We start from the raw sequence: 23,858 nt of genomic DNA, 5'->3' as shown, positions 1-23,858 counted from the left end.
TGCAGTGATACTCAAACCAGAATTAACTGAACTCTTTGGGAAAACAATAACTGTCAGTTTAAAAGCTGGTGTAGAGAGTCTCTAAATTTCCAAATGATGATTTGATGATGTTCCTGTCCTTTCCCCTGAGGCCTGGCCTTTGTGTCAGTAGTTTGAGCTCTGAGTAGAAGAATAAAGTTTGTAGTTTCAAGTGTTCAGTCAGACCTTTCTGTTTTTAGTAAAGCCAAGGATCATTTCAATGACAAAGTTAATGTTTTAGATGGTTTTATGAAACTATTAATTGAAAAGACCACATTTAAAAGAATATTCCATTTAAAATCTGACAATGCTAGCATCAAAAAATATTTTCTGAATAACCACAACCTTGATTTGTGTAATTATGATCTTTGCTTCCTTTCAGTGGCAGCATGAAAACATATTTGTATAGTGCTTCAACATCAGTAGTAGTCTTGTGATTCACTACATGTGATTCAAATCAACATTAGTCAATAAGAAAAAAAAATCATCAATCAATCAATCAATCACCTTTATTTATATAGTGCTTTAAACAAAATACATTGCGCCAAAGCACTGAACAACATTCATTTGGAAAACAGTGTCTCAATAATGCAAAATGATAGTTAAAGGCAGTTCATCATTGAATTTAGTTATGTCATCTCTGTTCAGTTGAAATAGTGTCTGTTTTAATTTGCAATCAAGTCAATGATATCGCTGTAGATGAAGTGACCCCAACTAAGCAAGCCAGAGGCGACAGCGGCAAGGAACCGAAACTCCATCGGTGATAGAATGGAGAAAAAAACCTTGGGAGAAACCAGGCTCAGTTGGGGGGCCAGTTCTCCTCTGACCAGACGAAACCAGTAGTTCAATTCCAGGCTGCAGCAAAGTCAGATTGTGCAGAAGAATCATCTGTTTCCTGTGGTCTTGTCCTGGTGGTCCTCTGAGACAAGGTCTTTACAGGGCATCTGTATCTGGGGCTCTAGTTGTCCTGGTCTCCGCTGTCTTTCAGGGATGTAGAGGTCCTTTCTAGGTGCTGATCCACCATCTGGTCTGGATACGTACTGGATCCGGGTGACTGCAGTGACCCTCTGATCTGGACACAGACTGGATCTGGTGGCCACGGTGACCTCGGAACAAGAGAGAAACAGACAAATATTAGCGTAGATGCCATTCTTCTAATGATGTAGAAAGTACGGTGTTATGTGAAGTGTTCCGGTTCCAGTTTACCTAATTAATGCAGCCTAAAAATCCTTTAACGGATTTAGATATTAAAAGCATATTAGTATGTTATGTGTATGCCAAGTTAAAGAGATGGGTCTTTAATCTAGATTTAAACTGCAAGAGTGTGTCTGCCTCCCGAACAATGTTAGGTAGGTTATTCCAGAGTTTAGGCGCCAAATAGGAAAAGGATCTGCCGCCCGCAGTTGATTTTGATATTCTAGGTATTATCAAATTGCCTGAGTTTTGAGAACGTAGCGGACGTAGAGGAGTATAATGTAAAAGGAGCTCATTCAAATACTGAGGTGCTAAACCATTCAGGGCTTTATAAGTAATAAGCAATATTTTAAAATCTATACGATGTTTGATAGGGAGCCAGTGCAGTGTGGACAGGACCGGGCTAATATGGTCATACTTCCTGGTTCTAGTAAGAACTCTTGCTGCTGCATTTTGGACTAGCTGTAGTTTGTTTACCAAGCGTGCAGAACAACCACCCAATAAAGCATTACAATAGTCTAACCTTGAAGTCATAAATGCATGGATTAACATTTCTGCATTTGACATTGAGAGCATAGGCCGTAATTTAGATATATTTTTGAGATGGAAAAATGCAGTTTTACAAATGCTAGAAACGTGGCTTTCTAAGGAAAGATTGCGATCAAGTATCACACCTAGGTTCCTAACTGATGACGAAGAATTGACAGAGCAACCATCAAGTCTTAGACAGTGTTCTAGGTTATTACAAGTAGAGTTTTTAGGCCCTATGATTAACACCTCTGTTTTTTCTGAATTTAGCAGTAAGAAATTACTCGTCATCCAATTTTTTATATCGACTATGCATTCCATTAGTTTTTCAAATTGGTGTGTTTCACCGGGCTGCGAGGAAATATAGAGCTGCGTATCATCAGCATAACAGTGAAAGCTAACACCATGTTTCCTGATGATATCTCCCAAGGGTAACATATAAAGCGTGAAGAGTAGCGGCCCTAGAACTGAGCCTTGAGGTACTCCATACTGCACTTGTGATCGATATGATACATCTTCATTCACTGCTACGAACTGATGGCGGTCATATAAGTACGATTTAAACCATGCTAATGCACTTCCACTGATGCCAACAAAGTGTTCAAGTCTATGCAAAAGAATGTTGTGGTCAATTGTGTCAAACGCAGCACTAAGATCCAATAAAACTAATAGAGAGATACACCCACGATCAGATGATAAGAGCAGATCATTTGTAACTCTAAGGAGAGCAGTTTCAGTACTATGATATGGTCTAAATCCTGACTGGAAATCCTCACATATACCATTTTTCTCTAAGAAGGAATATAATTGTGAGGATACCACCTTTTCTAGTATCTTGGACAGAAAAGGGAGATTCGAGATTGGTCTATAATTAACTAGTTCTCTGGGGTCAAGTTGTGGCTTTTTTATGAGAGGCTTAATAACAGCCAGTTTGAAGGTTTTGGGGACATATCCTAATGACAATGAGGAATTAATAATAGTCAGAAGAGGACCTATGACTTCTGGAAGCACCTCTTTTAAGAGCTTAGATGGTATAGGGTCTAACATACATGTTGTAAGTTTAGATGATTTAACAAGTTTATACAATTCTTCCTCTCCTATAGTAGAGAATGAGTGGAACTGTTCCTCAGGGGGTCTATAGTGCACTGTCTGATGTGAAACTGTAGCTGACGGCTGAATGGTTGCAATTTTATCTCTAATAGTATCGATTTTTAGAAGTAAAGTAGTTCATAAAGTCATTACTGCTGTGGTGTTGGGAAATGTCAACACTTGTTGAGGCTTTATTTTTCGTTAATTTAGCCACTGTATTGAATAAATACCTGGGGTTATGTTTGTTTTCTTCTAAAAGAGAAGAAAAGTAATCAGATCTAGCAGTTTTTAATGCTTTTCTGTAGGATATGCTACTTTCCCGCCAAGCAATACGAAATACCTCTTGTTTTGTTTTCCTCCAGCTGCGCTCCATTTTTCGGGCTGCTCTCTTTAGGGTGCGAGTATGCTCATTATACCATGGTGTCAAACTGTTTTCCTTAACCTTTCTTAAGCGTAAAGGAGCAACTGTATTTAAAGTGCTAGAAAAGAGAGAGTCCATAGTTTCTGTTACATCATCAAGTTGTTCTGAGGTTTTGGATATGCTAAGGAATTCGGATACAACAGGAAGATAACTTAAAAAGCAGTCTTTTGTGGTAGAAGTGATGGTTCTTCGATACTTGTAACAAGAAGTAGAATTTACAATTTTGGCTATATGAAGTTTACACAGAACTAAATAATGATCTGAGATATCATCACTTGGCTGAATAATTTCAACACTATCAACATCAATTCCATGTGACAGTATTAAATCTAGAGTATGATTTCGACAATGAGTAGGTCCTGAAACGTGTTGTCTAACACCAATAGAGTTCAGAATGTCTATAAATGCTGATCCCAATGCATCTTTTTCATTATCGACATGGATATTAAAATCACCAACTATTAAGACTTTATCTGCAGCCAGAACTAACTCAGATGTAAAATCACCAAACTCTTTAATAAAGTCTGTATGGTGCCCTGGTGGCCTGTATACAGTAGCCAGTACAAACATAACAGGGGATTTATCATTAAAATTGGTTTCTCTGGATAATGTTATATGAAGCACCATTACTTCAAACGAGTTATACTTGAAGCCTGCCCTCTGAGAAATCCTGAAAACGTTATTATAAATTGAAGCAACTCCTCCCCCTTTGCCTTTTAGACGCGGCTCGTGTTTATAACAATAATCTTGGGGGGTGGACTCATTTAAAATAATGTAATCATCAGGTTTTAGCCAGGTTTCTGTCAAGCAGAGCACATCTATATTATGATCAGTTATCATATTATTTACAAAAAGTGTTTTCGTAGAAATTGATCTGATATTCAATAAGCCAATCTTTATCATTTGTTTATCCATATTGCATTTGTTTTTTATTTGTTGAACCTCAATTAAATTGTTAACCTTAACTTGGTTTGGACGTTTTTTGTATTTTCTAGTTCGGGGAACAGACACAGTCTCTATAGTGTGATATCTAGGTGAAAGAGTCTCTATGTGCTGAGAATTAACTGACCTCTGTGACGGGAGGCAGCTAGCAGACGGTCGGTTTAGCCAGTCTGTCTGCTTCCTGACCTGGGCCCCAGTTAGTCAAGTATAAACACTAAGACTATTTGCCATATTTCTAGACAGAAGAGTGGCGCCACCCCAGGAGGGATGAAGACCATCTCTTTTAAACAGGTCAGGTCTGCCCCAAAAGCTCGTCCAATTGTCTATGAAACCTATGTTATTCTGTGGGCACCACTTAGACATCCAGCCATTGAGTGATGACAATCTGCTATGCATCTCGTCACCACGGTAAGCAGGGAGGGGACCAGAGCATATTACAGTGTCTGACATCGTGCTTGCAAGTTCACACACCTCTTTAAAGTTATTTTTAGTGATCTCCGACTGGCGAAGTCGAACATCATTAGCGCCGGCATGAATAACAATCTTACTGTATTTACGTTTAGCATTAGCCAGCACTTTTAAATTTGCCAAGATGTCAGGCGCTCTGGCTCCCGGTAAACATTTGACTATGGTGGCTGGTGTCTCTATATTCACGTTCCGTACAACAGAATCGCCAATAACTAGAGCACTTTCATCAGGTTTCTCAGTGGGTGCATCACTGAGTGGGGAGAACCTGTTTAATGTTTTGATCGGAACAGAAGAGCGGTGTTTTGACCCACGACTACGCTGCCTCACCGTCACCCAGTTGCCCTGCTGCAGGGGCTCTGCTGGAACCGGACAATGTACAGGAATCCCTGAGCTAGACGCATCCAAAGCCATATCTAGAGCCCTAACATTCTTACTGTCCTCAATTAAAGTTTGGATGTGTGTCTCTAATTCTGAAATCTTCTCTGTCAGCCTAACTGTTTCCCTGCATTTATCACATGTGAATCCCTCATCAGCGACAGAGATAGATAAACTGTACATGTGGCAAGAGGTGCAAATAACAATTGTAGGAGAAGCCATTACTCACCGTGCTTGATTAAATATTCTTACTGCGGTTGTTTGATGAACTTGTGGAAAACTGCAGCGTGAGAGAGGAGAGGAGAGGAGAGGAGAAAAGAAAACGCTAATGACAAGCTAACGAGTGCTAACGTTTTGCAGGTGTGCTGCAGTCACGGAAGAGTGAACGATCCCAAAGTTAATCTGATAAGATTGAATCGTAATATCAGAAATATGGTGTGAATTAAGTTATATTTTACAATTTAAAAAACAAACAAACAGACAGTGATAGTAAGAAAGATTATAGAGAAAAAATATAAAATAAAAACAGCTACATGGAGCTATGATTAGCTACAGAAGGCCAACAGGAAGTAGAGAAAACACTGTCCAACAGCGACACCAACAGGTACCAGCCAGGATATCATATCATATCAGACCTATCAATGAACAAATTACTCTTAAAGGTTTTTATTGTTATTATTTTTTTCTCCATTCACAACAAAATAAAATTGATGTTATGAGCTGATTTTATTTTATTTTAACAATTATTTGTAAATAAAAAAAGAAGAAAAATACAAACAATGACCAGTGTCTAATTCATGAATGAATTACTATTATGAGACAGTTTTTTACTGAATCAGAAACACAATATGACCAGTGTAGTTCAATTTCCAAACAAATAACTTGAACTGGGGCTTCACAGTTAATAATTTTTTTTTTTTTTTTTTTTATAAAAATAGTTGAAAAATATGAGATGTCAGATTTAATCAGATTTGAGCACTGTCCCCAATATGTAATCATGTAAAAAAAAAAGTGCAACTCATCACATATTGACGCTTGGTCAGGAGCCCCTGGTAATTCTTTTTGATGTTCAAGGTACCCCTTTAGGTCTTCAGCTTTTCAATGCAATGTTGTATCCTTTTAGTTTTTGCTTCTGATGTGCAGGGTCTTCAATTCTTTTCAGTTGTTTGTTTTAATTTAATTGTGTTTGCATGCTTTAAAAAAAAAAAAAAAAATATATATATATATATATATATATATATATATATATATATATAATTTTATATAAATGTATGCTTTTATTGGAGCACCTAAAGGCCGGGACCAAGCCGACTTCAAAGAACTAGTGGCGACGAAAGCCGACAGTGTTGTCGCCTCGCGTCGGCAGTTTCAGACCAAAAACATGGAACATACCGCACAGACTACAGTCGACAGCAAACTAACAAGTGTGCTCTGCACATCCCTGAGAGGAATGAGCTGTTCATATCAGCGGCTATTAATAGTATATATTCATCAATCAAAAGTAGAAACCGAAACAAAGACATTCTAGATAAACACATATATACGAAATATAAACAAAGCAGCGCTTGCTTACCATTTTGAATATCATTAACGTTAATAACTTTAATAATTTTAAGCGGCTCATGTTGCTATGAAAACATTTGCATATTAGATTGATTGGGAAAGATTACGTAACATTTTAAAAAGTGAAGTGACATACAGCCAAGCATGGTGACCCCATACTCAGAATCATGCTCTGCATTTAACCCATCCAAAGTGCACACATACAGCAGTGAACACACACCCGGGGCAGTGGGAAACCATTTATGCTGCGGCACCTTGGGAGCAGTTGGGGGTTCGGTGCCTTGCTCAAGGGCACCTAAGTCATGGTATTGCCAACCCGAGACTCTGACCCACAATCTTCAGTCAAACTCTCTAACCACTAAGCCACAGCCTTCTGTCTGTACCGCCTTCATTCACATGCTAGTTTTTATCACTTTTGCTTTAATTCTCTGCACTGACTCTTTTTCTAAACTGAACATACAATTAGAGCTTTCACTTTCTCACTTTTCACTTACGATGGCAAACGACCGATCATCAGCTTGGTGTGTCCAGGGCTTTACCCCACCCCTACCCTAAACCTACCCACTTTTGAAAAATGTAGAAGCAAATAATGTGAATTACATTCACAGTTATTAATTGAAAAAAAACTGACCATTAAAAAGCAGTATAAAATCATTACAAACTAGTCCTATTGCATTCAAAGTCTTCTGAAGCCATACAATTGTAACGCCACGCCAGCAGAGGGAGCCCTCTCCCGAGTACTGACTGTGATCCACTCCCTCTGCTTCCTGTTTGTGCTATATATAAGCATGGCCGCCACCACTGTCACGTTGTGAAGTATTGACAGCCAGTCTGCCTTACCGAGCGGTTTTCCCATTGCCATAGTTTGCCTTCTTGTGTATGATCTCTGCCTGGTTTCCCTGTATCTGTCTTTGGATTTGCCCACTGTCTTGTTGTTTGGATTGGACTGCCTATCTGTGTATGATTCTCTGCCTCCTACAATTACGATTCTCTGCCTACTGTTTGGATTTGTCTGCTGTGGAAGTTATTAAACTGCATATGGATTCTAACGCCGCCTCCGCGTCCTTACAACGATATGTTTTTGTGATGTAAAGTATAAAGTTTTAATTGCTGAACATGATCCTGTTCCGTAAACACGCTCACATCTCATTCAAAAGGTTACTCCGGTTGTGTGACACAGACGTTCATGAGACACACATGAGCCAATGACATTTCACAACCAAGGCTGATGTAAGGCTTCTTCTGTCTGCATTTATTTATTTGTCTTCACACAGGATCTCAGCTTTACGGCGGATGGAGACGGTGATCGTGTCTAATAATATTAATAATAATTCCTTACATTTATATAGCAATTTTCTAAGCACTCAAAGTGCTTTACATGAAAGGGGGTATCACCTCATCCACCATAATTGTGCGGTATCCACCTGGATGATGAGATGGCAGCCATAGTGCACCAGAACACCAGCTTATTGGTGGAGATGAGACAGAGTGATGAAGCCAATCAGTAGATTTGGGGATTGTTAGGAGGTCGTGATGATCAGAGGCCAATGGGTGAATTTGGCCAGGATACTATCACACCTCTACTCTTTTCGAAAGACATCCTGGGTTTTTAGTGACCACAGAGAGTCAGGAATTCGGCTTTAATGTCTCATCCGAAGGACGGTGCTTGTTTACAGTTTTCACATCACTACACTGGGGTGCTAGGACCCACAGAGACTGCAGGGTAAGCACCCTGCTGGATTCACTAACACCTCTTCCAGCGACAACCTAGTTGAGACATTCTAAACACCTAGTTGAGAACTCATGAGACATTTTCCCATGAGTTCTCCCATCCAGGTACTGACCAGGCTCGACCCTTCTTAGCATCAGTTGGTCTTGGGCTACAGGGTGATTTGGCTGCCATCTATTTCTCTCACAAATAAATTGTTTTGCCTCAGAAGACTTGGATTATTATTATTATTATTATGTTTTTTTTTTTTATGACTGTAGCTTTATCTTAGTGTTATATCTTGTGTTTTATTGACAAATTGTTTAGGGGCAGTGGTTGGATTATGTGCTCATAAATGTTTAAATACTATGTAAATAAAATTGTTGTGACTGTTTACACTGAAAAATCACACCCCAACATATATGTAATGATGGCAGTATTATTACCCAATATATAATTTAATCATGACAATAAAATTCCAAGTGCCTTTTGTATCAGCATACTGACACCAAGGGTTTCTTATTGAAAGCAATGGAGGACCCTGCACAATGAAAAATGTCTGTGCATCAAAAAGTGACACCAAATGGTCCTGGCTTGGTCCTGACCAAACGTCAATATGTGAAGAGTTAGGAGTGAGAATGTGTTGTCTTCCAATGCACTTCCAATACCTGCATGTGTCCCCCTATTCCTTTATAGTACTGTTCTCCCAGTAAAAAAAAAAAAAAATAAATAAAATAAAAACTAACTTAATCTAGGGAAAAAGGAATCCAACACAATAAAAAGTTATTTTTTTGTTTTGCACTTTTAGGGTAAAAGTTAAATTACACCATATAACAAAACTGAACATGAGTACTGTTTAAAGGGGGGGGGGGGTGAAATGCTATTTCATGCATACTGAGTTTTTTACACTGTTAAAGAGTTGGATTCCCATGCTAAACATGGACAAAGTTTCAAAAATTAAGTTGTACGTTTGAAGGAGTATTTCTGTTCCAAAAAATACTCCTTCCGGTTTGTCACAAGTTTCGGAAAGTTTTTTTCAAGTATGGCTCTGTGTGACGTTAGATGGAGCGGAATTTCCTTATATGGGTCCTGAGGGCACTTCTCCCGGAAGAGCGCACGCTCCCGCATTGCAGAGAAGAGAGAGGCTGTGCACAGACAATCACTGATCAGAGCGAGAGCGTCGCGAAATGTCACAAAAGGAGGAGTGTTTTTGGTTGCCAGGGCAAGACAACCCTGCACAGATTACCAAAGAAAAAACAGCATTAAGGGACCAGTGGACGGAGTTTATTTTTACAGAGCATCAACGGAGTTGTGCAAGTGTTTGTGTTTGTTCCCTGCATTTCGAAGATGCTTGTTTTACAAACAAGGGCCAGTTTGACGACGGATTTCTTAAGGATGATGCAATCCCAACGAAAAAGGGTCACGATCGTGTGCTGGAACCGCAGGCGGTGAGTAAAACTGCTTAAAATATCTCTGCCTCCTTGTTAGTGCGTCCCCTCCCATGCCAGAGACCCGGGTTCGAGACCTGCTCGGAGCGAGTCGTTGCTGCTGCTGCTCTCGTTCAGTTTCAGCCTCGGGATCTGATTCTGGATCATAAATAAACGGCTCAATCTGACTGTTAGCCATGGTTTATTTTGGATGATGGTTTTTTCCTCAAGGCAATGTCAGAGCCGTTAAATATGTTTTTCAACGGCTCTGGGTAATGACACAGCTTCCAAATGCTCTCGACGCAAAAGCCTACTGGCGCTCGTGATTCTTTAGCTCCGCCCACACGTCACGCCTCTAGGCGCTCGTGTTTTTCCGGGAAAAATCGGTACAGACTATCTTTCTCTTATGAATATAATAAAACTAAAGACTTTTTGGAGTTATGAATAGGGCTGTAGTACTCGAGTCCGGTCTTGGACTCGAGTCCGGACTCGAGACATTTTTCTGTCGTCTCGGACTCGTTGAATTTGCACTCGGACTTGTCTCGGACTTGGCCATTGGACTCGCCAAGTCTTCTACTTGGTCTCGACCGAGTGTGGCAAAAAAATTAAATAAAAAATTTCTCCTTCAAAACAAAACCACATTTGCATGATGTCGCGACTGAAAACGTGTGGAAAACGGTAGGTGCGCCGCTCTCCTTTTTTCCAAAGCACTCTGTAGCCTGCGCTTGCGCTCCAGTGGCGTCTGCTGTTGCTGGGCAACCATGACCCGCTCTCCATGATGACGCAGAAGTTTCAGCAAAGAATAAATGGAATTCAAGCACTTGCACTTAAAATCACTTGCAGTAGCTCTGCTAATAGATTCGTTTAAAAAATGGCTATCCTTGTACAACTATGATCATCTGTTTCTCCATCTTGCCTTAGCTTTCAGTATTGTTCCGGGAAAGGATGTGCATGACCAGTGGTGCACTTACTGCGACCTGAAAAGTTTAGATGTTTCTAATTTAATTTTCTACCTGTTAGATTGTGTTTTATTTACGTCTACACCTAGATAGACTTTTTTTTTTTTTTTATCAATAAACGCGTATTAATGTATAGCCTTATGCAACAATTACATATGTAAATTTTAAAAACTTTATAATTATGACATTAAATATTTACATTTTCATGTAACAGCCAGTATTTGTATCTGTAACAATCACAAAATTTTTCCTATCTGCATTTGGATACAACATCGTACAGTTACTTGATAAGACTGTTATGACTTTTTATATATTTTTTCGTAGTTATCACTGAACAAGTATGTCGTGTTAAACTGAAATAATTATTAATTTCTAAAATAATATTTATCATGCAAGCAGAGAGATGTCATGACAAACGTTTAGTGATCATTTGAACACGACTGAATCTATTCAATGCACACATTCTCATTACGCAGAACACTTTGAGCGAGTCTTAATGTTAATGAACTTCACTAAACAGATGTGTGTGTTCCGCGCAAACCAGCAAAAGGTAAAGATGCAAACATGTAGGAAAAGTAGACAATGTATCCGTATCTAAGCTGATCATTAGCCTACTCTTGAGAGAGAACTGATTTGGTTTTTGAGAGACTGAGATGCGCAGCGCAGCTGTTTGATTGGTGAGCGCGATGTGCTTATTCCATTCATTCGTATCATGGTAGCCTAAGCTTTCAATATTTGCCTTTTAAATATATACAAATAATATAACGTGTAGCTATGATGTATTATTATAGGTAAAATTCCTCTTGCAACGCTCTGATTTCTGAGAGATAAACAGAGAGGCGACAACAATGCGGTGTTTGATTTGCTCTCTTTTCACTCATAAAGTTTACATTCATTCACTTCTGGCGCTGATGCCCTGGATCACCTGTTATCTAGCAAACACCAGACTGTGTCAGCTTCAGCCGAGTATTCAGGCAGAATTATTCCTTGAGCGTTATTCGTTTTTTAAGCCATTATCCGTGCCATTCCGAATAAGGTATTCGGCTTCAGGCACAACCCTAATTATTACATTACATATTTTATTTTTACATGCAACATAGATAAGGTCATATAGTAACAGCTCCGCAATATTGTAATTCTAAAATTCACGTCGCACTTGCAAACACTTTGTATGCATTATGGTTAATGCATGCTGGAGTAGTCGATTGTTTCTGACAGAGCTCGACTAGTCTATGCAAGCCCTAGAGCAGTATGACAAAAATTCCGCTGTATTTATGTGCGCATGCCCAGTAGAGCCAAACGTATCCATTCTAGCCTTGCTGCGCGCATTTATCATATCCCGAGCTTTGCGTGTGTCTGTGCACTGTGCCAATTAGGCATAGTCATATACATTTTTGACCACAGATATAATGTCAACAAAAAATAAAGTACATAAAAATTATTTGACCTTACAGTTCCAAACTTTGTTTATCCAAGTTTAGCTCCCAGGGTCGGACTGGGGGTAAAACCAGTAGCAAGGCCCCAAAGGAAGAGAGGGCCCTTGAAAAGTATAAATCTGAAATATATATTTTTTACCTGGATATTTTCATGGGTGGGGGTCATGGGGCCCATCAGGACTGTCTATGCATAGGACCCAGGATCTTGTTTAACGCCCCTGTTAGCTTTAACCCTAATTATACACACTTGAACCTAATCAAGCTCTTACTAGACACACTAATCTTCCAGGTGTTTTAAGGCCAGTTGGAGCTAAACTTTTCAGGACATTGGCCATCCAGGATGTAGTTTGGAGACCCCTGTCCTACAGAGTTGTTACTTTGCACATGCTTTTTGATCATTACAAATAATAATGTAAAATGATTTTCTTAGAATAGGAGATATGCTTTCTCTCGCATCACAAACATTATCAGTAGTTAAGTATGTGGTCTTGAAGAGGACCCTTTTTTCTTTCATTTGGACTCGGTCTTGGACTTGGACTCGAAACTTTTGGACTTGGACTTGACTTGGACTCGAACCTCTTTGGACTCGGTTTTGACTCGGTCTCGACTAGTCCTGACTTGGACTCGACAAGGCCGGACTTGACTACAGCTCTAGTTATGAAGGATGCAGTACTACTCTATAGGTACTCAAGATTAACAGGATATTGAGTGAAAATGAGCATTTCACCCCCCCTTTAACACTGTAGATTGTTAAGTCAAATCTTTGGGAATTAATACCTTTTAACACTGCAAATATTACACTGCTGTGCATAAACACTCTAGACACAATGGTTGAACCTTTAACAGCAGATACTAGCTTTTTGAAACTTATTTAGTAAATTCATATGTTATGGGTTCTACTAAAGCCATGATATAGGTAAAAACTATGGAAGTAATGAATGTAGTGGACACAGCAATATGAAATCTCATATACGAATGTAAGAAAATAACTTGCTTGCTTGGAATCCTCTTTAAAAAAGCATAATGCCAGAACGTCTCAGTTATGTGCGTAAACCTCGTTCCCTGATGGAAGGAACGGCATATGGGGTCTCACTTGGGAGGCCAATCATCTCTGAGTTTAAGAGAAAACGGCAATGAAAATTGGCTCGTGGATTTAACATACCTGAGCACTCCCCGTGCCAACGGGTATAAATAGGGCGACAGGTGCATCCACTCATTAGGTTTTACGCTGAGGAGCCGAGAACGTGTCCCGGCAACAGCGAGCGGTTCAAGGTTGTGGCATGGGAACATAACGTCTCCGTTCCCTCCATCAGGGAAGGAGGGTTACATACGTAACTGAGACATTCCCTATCTGTCGCTCACTACGAGTTATGTCGAACGACATATGGGGTCCTATGGAAAACGCCACAACCTGAACACCGTCACAACCCTGTGACTCTGCAATTGTCGACAAGCCCTGGCGTGCCATAAAAGCTTCGCTTAAGGTCGTAACCTTCCCAAAGCCCCAGCGCAAATTCACTGACCTGGTACTAAAGGGAGAGTACATAGCTGCTGGAGAAGGCCATGCTGCTGGTCCGGCCACACAAAGTTAGTGGAAGGGATTTCAACCTTCGGAGAAAGATTGCTTCAAATCTTCCGTATTTATTCTTACAGCTTGGCAAGACGATGGGGAAGCGAGCCTTAGCAAAAGGTCGCTACGGAGACCACATCCTACCCGTATGGAGGTGACATGTGGAGATGCTGATATGGACTGGCCCGGGGGGCAGTACTACATATGGAATGAGTCTCCTTAGAGGCAGGTCCTACCTTAGAGTAGGGATGGAACAACTGCCAGAAGAGACTGACAGAGCGGGTCTGTCAAGGGAAGACACGGGTTTGCCAAGAGGGAAACCTTACCGTGGAAGAATACACATATGGGATTACCAGTAGGTAATCAAGCCATATAAACACATAGCCCAGTACAGGGGCTGACCGGAACTCCGGGCATGCTAACACCAGTACTGGGCCTGGCGACAGACTGCTCCGCCAAGTCTGACTGCCAATGGTGCTGGAGGATGCTCAACCAGGGTGCGCCAACCGGGGAACTCTACTGGGAGAAGAAAGGTGCTCGCATCCCTGTGTTAGGGGGAATGGCGCAGCAAGTATGACACCCAGCAAGGCACTCTTCACTTACCAAAAATGCTTGGAGGTCCCCGACCCTCTTGATGGAAGTGAGCACGATCAGGATCGCTGTCTTGAGAGACAGGAACTTAAGCTCGACTGAATCCAGCGAATCCAGGAACCTAACCATCAGGTCATGCCTCCCCAGGGACCGGCCGTCCACTGCATCATGATGGGGTGCAATGGCAGCCACATACACTTTCAGGGTGGAGGGTGACATCCCACGCTACAACCTTTCTTGCAGGAAAGAAAGCACGACTCTGACCGGGCATCTCCAGGAGTCTTCTCGGTGAGAAGAACACCAATTCGTGAACAGACTCCAGTTCAGAGCATAGGCCTGCTTCGTAGAGGGGGCTCTAGCCTGAGTTATAGTGTCCGCTGGTGGCAGATCACTTAGGTCTGCCGTGTCCCGACCAGAAGCCAAACGTGGAGGTTCCAAAGATCTGGACGCGGGTGCCAAATGGTCCCAGCCCGTGTTGGAGGCATCTGTTTTGACAACAACATACCGGGACACTTGTTATAAGGGCACGCAGACCCGTAGAAAGGCAAGGTCCGACCAGGGGCTGAATAGGCGGCGACACAACGGTGTGATGCTGACACGATTTGTACCGTGGCGCCATGCCCATCTCGGGACTCGGGAGTGCAACCAGTGCTGAAGTGGCCTCATATGGAGCAACCTGAGTGGCGTGACTGCTGCTGCGGATGCCATATGCCCCAGGAGCCTCTGAAAGTGTTTCAGTGGTACCACTGTCCTGCCTCTGAAGAAACTCAGGCAGTTCAGCACTGACTGGGCACGCTCGCTGGTGAGCCGTGCCATCATACTCACTGAGTCTAACTCCATTCCGAGATAAGAGATTCTCTGCACAGGGGAGAGCTTGCTCTTCTCTCGGTTGACATGAAGCCCCAACTGACTGAGGTGCTGGAGTCCCTGTGATCGCACAACTGTTCTCGGGACCAGGCCATAATGAGCCAGTCATCGAGATAGTTGAGGATCCTGACGCCCACTTCCCAGAGTGGGGCAAGGGCGCCCTCCGCGAGCTTCGTGAAGACACGGGGGGACAGGGAGAGCCCGAAGGGGAGGACCTTGTACTGCCATGCCTGGCCCTCGAATGCAACTCGCAGAAATGGTCTGTGGCAAGGGAGGATCGAGATATGAAAGTACGAGTCTTTCAGGTCGATCGCTGCAAACCAGTCCTGGGGCTGAACGCATTTCAGAATGCGTTTCTGCGTCAGCATCTTGAACGGGAGCTTGTGCAGGGCCCGATTCAGGACTCGCAGATCCAGGATAGGCCGAAGGCCACCGCTTTTCTTGGGTACGATGAAGTAAGGGCTGTAAAACCCCGTCCTCATCTCGGCTGGAGGGACCGGATCGATTGCATCCTTCGCCAGCAGGACAGCAATCACCTCGCGCAAGACAGATACGTCCCGGACTGTCACCGAAATCTCGAGGATGCCATTGAACTTGGGAAGTGGCCAGGCGAACTGAATCGCGTAACCGAATGAGCCAGCGTGACGGGTTGGGCTGCACAAGCCACGCTCCCATACTCCATACAAGTGGCACCAAAGGGACAGTCGACATACCCGCAGTGGTGCAGCGATGGGGAGTTGTGTTGGATGGCCCAGAAGGCATCGCGTTCCAAGTCATCACAGCCACACTCCTCATGTTCCCGGAGGAACTGGCCGGAGATGCGTGGAGAGGCTCTGAACCGCGACCTCTTGACCATTGGCGAAAGGGGGCGTCGTGGGTGAGAATGAGGAGGCAGTGCGTCGTTCATCATCAACCCACGAGCCTTGCAACTTGGAGGAAAGGGAGATTGCTCTTTTTTTGACAAACTGGGTGCCGCCGGCCATTGGACCAGTGGCGGAACAGAAAGAAACAAAAACTGAAGATTCTCCACCCGGCCCTCCTCCGGGGGAAGGAGTGGTGCTGTCTCCGCCAGCTCCTGAAGAGCAGTCCCCCACATCTCTGAGTTGCCCGTGTCAGGGCTGCTTAGTCATCTTTTTAGAGGACTCCGCAGCCGGGAGTGACACGGGGGGCGCCGCTCTCCTGCACGAGGAGAGAGCTGGTGTGGAGGACGCAGGGGGGCGCCCACGGCGACGAGCAGGCTGAGGTGCTGCCCACGATGGAATGGTGGCAACCGAAGGATCACATCGGGGCAAGATGTGCTGGATGGCCTCAGTCTGCTTTTGCACCACCGAGAACTGCTGGGCAAAGTCCTCGACCGTGTCGCTGAACAGGCCTGACTGGGAGACGGGAGCATTGAGAAAGCGGGCTTTGTCGACGTCTCTCATCTCGGCCAGGGTCAGCCAGAGATGGCGCTCCTGGACCACCAGCATGGACATCGCCTTCCCGAGGGACCGCGCCGTGACCTTCATCACCCTTAAGGCGAAGTCAGTCACCGTGCGCAGTTCCTGCATCAACCTCGGTTTTGTTCTACCCTTGTGCATTTGTTAAAGCCTTGGCTTGGAGTTTGCAGGACAGCCATGGCATGCAAAGCAGAGGCAGCTTGGCCCGCAGCACTGTAAGCCTTGGTAGCGAGCGCGGCCGACAGCTTACAGGCCTTGGGTGAGAGGCGCGGACTATTAATCCCAGTGGTGGCGTCAAGTGTAGTGATGACGGAGGAATGAAATGAGCTGCTTCCGGCCGTAAAAAGGGGCCATCCACGACTACATCACTTCCCCATGCACATCCATGAGTCGCGCTCTACACCGAGAACCAATCAAACAGCCATGAGCACTCAGGGGCTGGGCGGTGCATTCACCTCCATCCTGATGCTCACAGCTGCCCAAGCAAGCACGGCTGTCAACTCTGGGTCCAATTCGGCAGTGGCGACAACACCTGAGGGGGGCAGCCCCCCCCGAATCTTCATCCACAGAGGTCAACAGCACATCCTCGATGCTGCAATTGACATCTGATCCCCGGCGGCAAACTGAATGACCCGTTGGGACTGCATTAAGACAGCCAGGCAAAATCACCCAGCAGCCGCACAGGACAAACACTGTGGAAGGGGTCCGTGGGGCGTGGCCCAGCGGAGAAGCTCTCACTGTCACCTTCAAATCTCCCAGAGCACTAGCCGGCGTTCCTCTGCTCGTGACAGAGAAACCGGAATGGGTAGTGACAGAGGGGTCTGCTCCTTTCCCTTTAAGAAAGGAGAGACGCGATCGCAGCGTTGCCATGGTCACACACGCAGTGCGTGCATGAACCATCCGAGAACGCGCCTTCAGCATGCTGAATGCCCAGACATGGAAGACAACGATCGTGGCCATTATCAGAGAACAGGAAATGACCGCATCCAGAAAGACGCGGACAAAACGGCGTCTTTAAAAAGACGCGAATCGTCCGTGATTTGCTCTTTTGGGAAATCTGCTCTCTTAGGGGAATCGCTGAAAGGGACACCGCTGTTTGCGACGTACCGCCAACCAGAACAGCTTCCCGACACAGCAGATGAATGGAAAAAAAGTGGAGTATAACAGCTTTCATACAACCACTCGGCTTTGAAGCAAAAATCAAATGAGTGGATGCACCTGTTGGCACGAGGAGTGGCTCAGGTATGTTAAATCCACTAGCCAATTTTCATTGGCGTTTTCTCTTAAACTCAGAGATGATTGGCCTCCCAAGTGAGGAACCATATGTCGTTCGACATAACTCGTAGTGACCGACAGATAGGGAACTGCTTTGTTCTGTTCCAGTATGTGCCTGATACAACACATTTTAACACTGATGTCAGCATAAACTTCAAGGAGTTAAAACCAGGCCAGCTTTACCAGTGCCACAGTGTGTTGCTCTGATGGAGAGATGTGGAGCCCATTTTTTTTGTGGAGCCCACAGATTGCAATCCTTTCAGGGCTGTAGTTGCTCTGGAGATCCTGCTTTTACCCTCTCATCCCATTAGCAAGTAGTGTTTCTAAGGTGCTGCTTAAAAACAGAGCCTCTAACCAAGATGTGATTGATGGGTGCTTTGGACTCCTAAGTCAGAAAGAGGCTGGCTCAACTTTATTGGTCTTAAGCAGATGACCAATGAGGATGAGGATGAGAATGTAACAGCATTGTTCCAATTTGTACAGCCCAAAAACGGTGAAATAGAGGCAACAATGTCAGTCAAAATAGCACTTGAGGTTATTTGCAGAGGCAGACAGAAATGAAGTATTTTTACTCTGCAGTGTTTTTCTTTATAAAACTTTACTTCACAAAATTCCAAAACATAATATTTTACTTTTTACTGCACCACTTTGCATTTCTTACTTGAGTACAAGATAGTACTAACTTTTAAGTATTAAAGGTAAAACAAACAACTTTTATTTATGAAATGAAGTGCAGTAAAATGCATGACATTATACTTTGGAATGAAGTGAAGTAAAGTTTTCCAAAGAAAAACACTCTGATAAACTATAGATACTTTGGAAAATACTTCAATACTGTCCGCCTCTGGATAATTCACAAGTAGGTATATATTTTTTAAGCTTTTATACATTTTTTATGGAAAGTTTCCTATACTATAGAACAATTTATTATTTACATTTGTAAACAAAATTTGTAAAGTGTTACCTTAATTTTTCTGTCATTACAGCTATTTTCCTGTGTTACAAACACAGTGTCCACTTCCCTAGAGGAAGTTGCTTAGTATTAGTTTTAGAGGCAGAGGCAAACACAGCACTTTCAATAGAGCCCGATTAGCTTCTGTCAATTTTCACATTTTCAGTTTGCCTGAAAGAGAAAAATACAGAGAGATAGAAAAAGCTTACCAAACAATTGTTCTTTCAAGAAGATTGTTGACTTTATTCAGAGTTAATTAGGTCCATTTGCATCTGAAGAGCTCAGGCACAGGATTGGTGGTTTTAGTGCTTTTTCATTACAAGCTTTTGTGTTTGTTTGTTTTTTGCAGCATGGCCACAAAATAAATAAAACATCCCACTCAGCTGGGCCTTGAAATGTTCAGGTGTGGGAGCAAAAGGGAAATGTAACAGATTTTAGTCCCCTGACAAAAGTAATAAATTGTTTGGGAGCTAAATGGAAATGAGGAGGCCAAACAGCCTACTGTAACATTTTAATTTCACAGTGAGAGCTATGTGAGAATAAGTGTATGGAGTGTTTGTTCATGTTGAGGTTAACAATCCTGTAAATTGTAATTGCAGAGTTTGACAATTTTCTTTACATCTTCAAATATCTTTAGCCTCTTTTCCATTGTGAGGAAGAACAGTTCTTGTTGATTACCATCCCATCATCCCGTGCCAATCCAGGCCGGTCTGCATGAATATGGTTTCATTTTCCTTTGTGGGGCCGATAAAAGAGCTTGAGAAAAGAACATGTTAGTAGTTGCCTTGGTAATGCAAGTGTTTACAGGTCTATCTCAATAAATTAGAATGTCATGGAAAAGTTCATTTATTTCAGTAATTCAACTCAAATTGTGAAACTCATGTATTAAATAAATTCAGTGCACACAGAATGAATTAGTTGAAGTCTTTGGTTATTTTAATTGTGATGATTTTGGCTAACATTTTACAAAAGAAGCCAAAGAAGCTAGCTGTTCACAGAGTGCTGTTTCCAAGCATGTTAATAGAAAGTTGAGTGGAAGTTAAAACAGTACCGCTGCTCCCTATACACAGAGTACACAGTATGCGTAGGGCACCAACTCCCGTTGGACAGCATTAAATACAAAACAAACAATTTATTTACATGTTATTACAAATGCCTGAAAAGGGAGCCAAATGCTATGTAATTGCTGCTGCTACACCTACAGGACAATCAAATCCTTGTATAGGCTATACTGACAAAACAAATATTTCCTTAATCTTACATTTTTGGACACCTTTTGCTATAGATGACACAGCCTTTATGATTTCTTCAACAAAAAACATGGATATCTCAACACTTACAAAAATAAATAATGGTTTTATCATAGTAAAACTACTTAATTTCCTTTTTCATGATTTCTGAATGCTTGAGACTATAAAATAATAAAGGTATAGCCATAGGTAAATGTAAAGAGCTACAATTGTAATTTGTAGATAATAAAAATGTATTCATTTAGTTTTTTATTTTATTAACGTTAAATTTTCATCCCTATAGTCGTTTTTTTTTTCCATCATCATATTTGAGGAATGGGGGCACAACAATACAATCCTGCTTAGGGCACCCATTTGGCCAACAGCAGCCCTGAGGAAAAATTGTGGAAGAAAAAGATGCACAACCAACCGAGAGAACCAAAGCTTTATGAGGATTGTCAAGCAAAATCGTTTCAAGAATTTGAGTGAACTTCACAAGGAATGGACTGAGAATAGGGTCAAGACATCAAGAGACACCACACACAGACATGTCAAAGAATTTGCTGAACCACAGACAACTTCAGAGGCATCTTACCTGGGCTAAGGAGAAGAAGAACTGGACTGTTGCCCAATGGTCCAAAGTCTTCTTTTCAGATGAGAGCAAGTTTTGTATTGCATTTGTAAACCAAGGTCCTAGAGTCAGAAGGAAAGGGTGGAGAAGCTCATAGCCCAAGTTGCTTGAAGTCCAGTGTTAAGCTTCCACAGTCTGCGATGATTTGGGGTGCAATGTCATCTGCTGGTGTTGGTCCATTGTGTTTTTTGTCACTGCACCTGTTTACAAATACATTTTGGAGAGCTTCATGATCCTTCTGCTGACCAGCTTTTTGAAGACGCTGATTTAATTTTCCAGCAGGATTTGGCACCTTCCCACACGCTATTGTCAAGAGGAAACGAGAAACAAGAGACCAAAAATTGAATATGAGCTGAAGGTCATTGTCAAAGAAACCTGGGCTTCCATACCACCTCAGCAGTGCCACAAATTGATCATCTCCATGCCACACCGAATTGAGGCAGTAATTAAAGCAAAAGGAGCCTCTACCAAGTATTATTTTTATTTGTATTTATTTTTTTGGTCTTATGAAGTATTCTAATTTGTTGAGATAATGAATTGTTGTGTTTTAGTTAAATGTTAGCCAAAATCATCACAATTAAAATAACTAAATTTATTTAATACACAAATTTCACTATTTTAGTTGAATTACTGAAATAAAAGCTTATAAAAAAAAAAGGATAAAAACTTTTCCACAACATTCTAATTTATTGAGATGAACCTGTATGGTCGAAGATGTAAATAGCGACCACATTGTGGAGGATATTTCTGGTTATTTTGCTTAAATTGCATGCTTGCCAAGCTTCAGAGAAACTAATGGCCAGACAAGAGACAAGTAACTGAATTAAAGGGATAGGTCATCCAAATAATTTTATCCTGTCTTTAATTGCTCACCTCATCAGGAGCAGTCTTTCAAAACGTTTATCTGAAAGTCTGTTTCTTCTGGGGGTAAGCACAAGGCCCCCCAGGCTGAACAGCCTTTCCACCGGTGGACTGGATGGTGTGGCAGTGTTGTATTTCATGAACACAGCTTTCACTCGGGGGAAACGGTTGAGAACTTCTAACTCTGAGCCTGATCTCATGTACTCAAGTACCTCTGAGTCTGCACTAAAGGCCATTGCGTCTTCCTCCTCCTCACCAAAAGAAAAAAAGTCATTTTCATTGGCGCTGCTGTGTGCAGCAACTTCTCTGTTTTTATTCTCAGCCGGCTCTGCATCATGGGGTAGAGTGCGACACTCCGCGATGAGGAGCGCACGCGCCGCTTCTCTCCGCTCCGCTCCCCCTTTCCACCGAACTTTAAATTTCGGCAACGTCAAGGCAGCCAATAAAGCTTCCCTGCTCTCCAACACCGGTGCGAATCGCGTCTTAATAGCCTAGGACAAAATGATATTGAAGACATAAGCTTAGTTTTCAGACATACGACTCACTCTATCAAGGTAGAAAAACAATAGTAGGAGACAAAAAAGAGAGATTTTAAGAAAAAATATATATTTTGTTTAAAAGTACACATTTCAAGCTTTCTATATATTTCTCAGGTCTGTGAGGCAAGTAGCTTATCTGAGTTTATCTGAGACTCCAGTTCACGCCATGATGATTATATTGCATGCTATATTTAGCCTACTTTAGCCTTCGTTTTAAAGAAAGGCTTTGTACAAAAACAAACTTAATAAAGTGGTCAAAATCATGTCTGCCCACTCCATTTGTCTCCCGATATATTGCGCAAAATTATGATCTTACTCATGCTTTACACTTTTCATATAATCAACATACATGAAATACATTTTTTTATTTATTTTATTTACACATACTAGGCTACAACACATATAGGCCTGTAGCTAACTTTCAGATAGACTATTAAGAATTGGCTTACCTGTACAATTACACCCGGTAGGTCAGCTGTCATCCTTGAAAGTCCATTTTGGAGTGCGAGCGTCCTTGACATCAGGGTCTCCAGGGCCTAAGTTTCAACGAGTTTGAAGTAGTGGGAATACCTCCATCCCTCAAAAGTTAGCGTCGGCTGCTTCTCACTTGCCATGATTGCTTTGCAGACTGCTACCAGCCTCTGTCACGTACTGTGTGGAGCTTGTAACTATTGCGCAAGCGCGCAGATGGCAGTGTCGCTGTCAAATCTAACCATGGGAAAAGTAACGTTTCGCCGAATTTAAAAATGAACTATGTTTCGTTACCAAATTTTCAGTAGTAGCGCATTACACTACTTTTTACCCGAAAAAGTAGTTACGTTACTGTAACGCGTTACACACAACACTGGATCTGGCCCACAGCAGCCCACCACATCATAACGCATCCGCCCCTGTTTTGATGTCATTTATTAATTTAATATTTAAGTAAACAGTTTGCGGATTTTAACCAATAGGGCAACTGAGTGTCCGCTGAAAAAAAAAACCTGCGTGCAGCAGCTGTTAATCTAGCAGCTCCTAGTGAGCGATAAATGCTCATTACGACACAAACATTCTCCTAGAACTCACACTTTGCATTCAGTTAACAGATCCACATGAACCATGCATTAAATAGAAGTTTATAAACTCAAACAATAGCTTTATGTGATTTACAGATGAACTTGAAGTCCTTTATTCATTCTAAATGTTCAATAACAGATCATCTTTGGCTCGGTAATACAAGTTCATGATCCAATTTGTGAAAAGATGATTCTTTTGAGTCAATCTTTAAAAATAATTATTTATTTTGTTGAACGAAACTAGTGTGGAAACCAATGGTTCACAAACTGGATAGATCTGAGGTGAAGGGCTTGTAAAATCGCCTGCCCGACATCCCAGGGCTATTGCGTTTCCAGTTGGGCTCCAAAATATATCACCGTCCTGCCCGACAGGCTATCTTGAATAGTGATGGAAAATTTCTAACTTGATTCGCATTGTTCACTCACTTGAACGGATCGTGCTTGATTGTTTGCACTTGTTTCTAAATCTTGCAGATTCCAGCATTTTAAACAATTCACGCATGTTCGGAGCTTGCGCACCCTCATTCAAAGCACGCGCTGAGAGCAGCATTCGAGACAATGTGCATATACAGAATTAATTAATCTTTCGTGTATCGTAACTTCTGGGTTATAATGAAAATTATATTTGTTTTAAAGGTACAATTTGTAAGATATTTGCAGTAAAATATCCAAAAACCACTAGGCTAGTGTTATATATTTTGTCCAGCTGATTACTAACAAT

The 23,858-nt window shown here is 42.1% G+C and overlaps 1 protein-coding gene across 5 annotated transcripts in view; it reads left to right on the top strand.

Moving 5' to 3' along the window:
* The window catches only part of sgcd (sarcoglycan, delta (dystrophin-associated glycoprotein)), a 469,726-nt gene that overhangs the window by 294,256 nt on the left and 151,612 nt on the right, over positions 1–23,858 (top strand). The gene's annotated exons all lie outside the window — the stretch shown is intronic.

This window comes from Carassius gibelio, chromosome B21 (assembly GCF_023724105.1).
Source record: "Carassius gibelio isolate Cgi1373 ecotype wild population from Czech Republic chromosome B21, carGib1.2-hapl.c, whole genome shotgun sequence".
In the NCBI taxonomy this organism is placed as follows: Eukaryota; Metazoa; Chordata; class Actinopteri; order Cypriniformes; family Cyprinidae; genus Carassius; species Carassius gibelio.
This window is presented reverse-complemented; position numbering and strand designations above follow the sequence as displayed.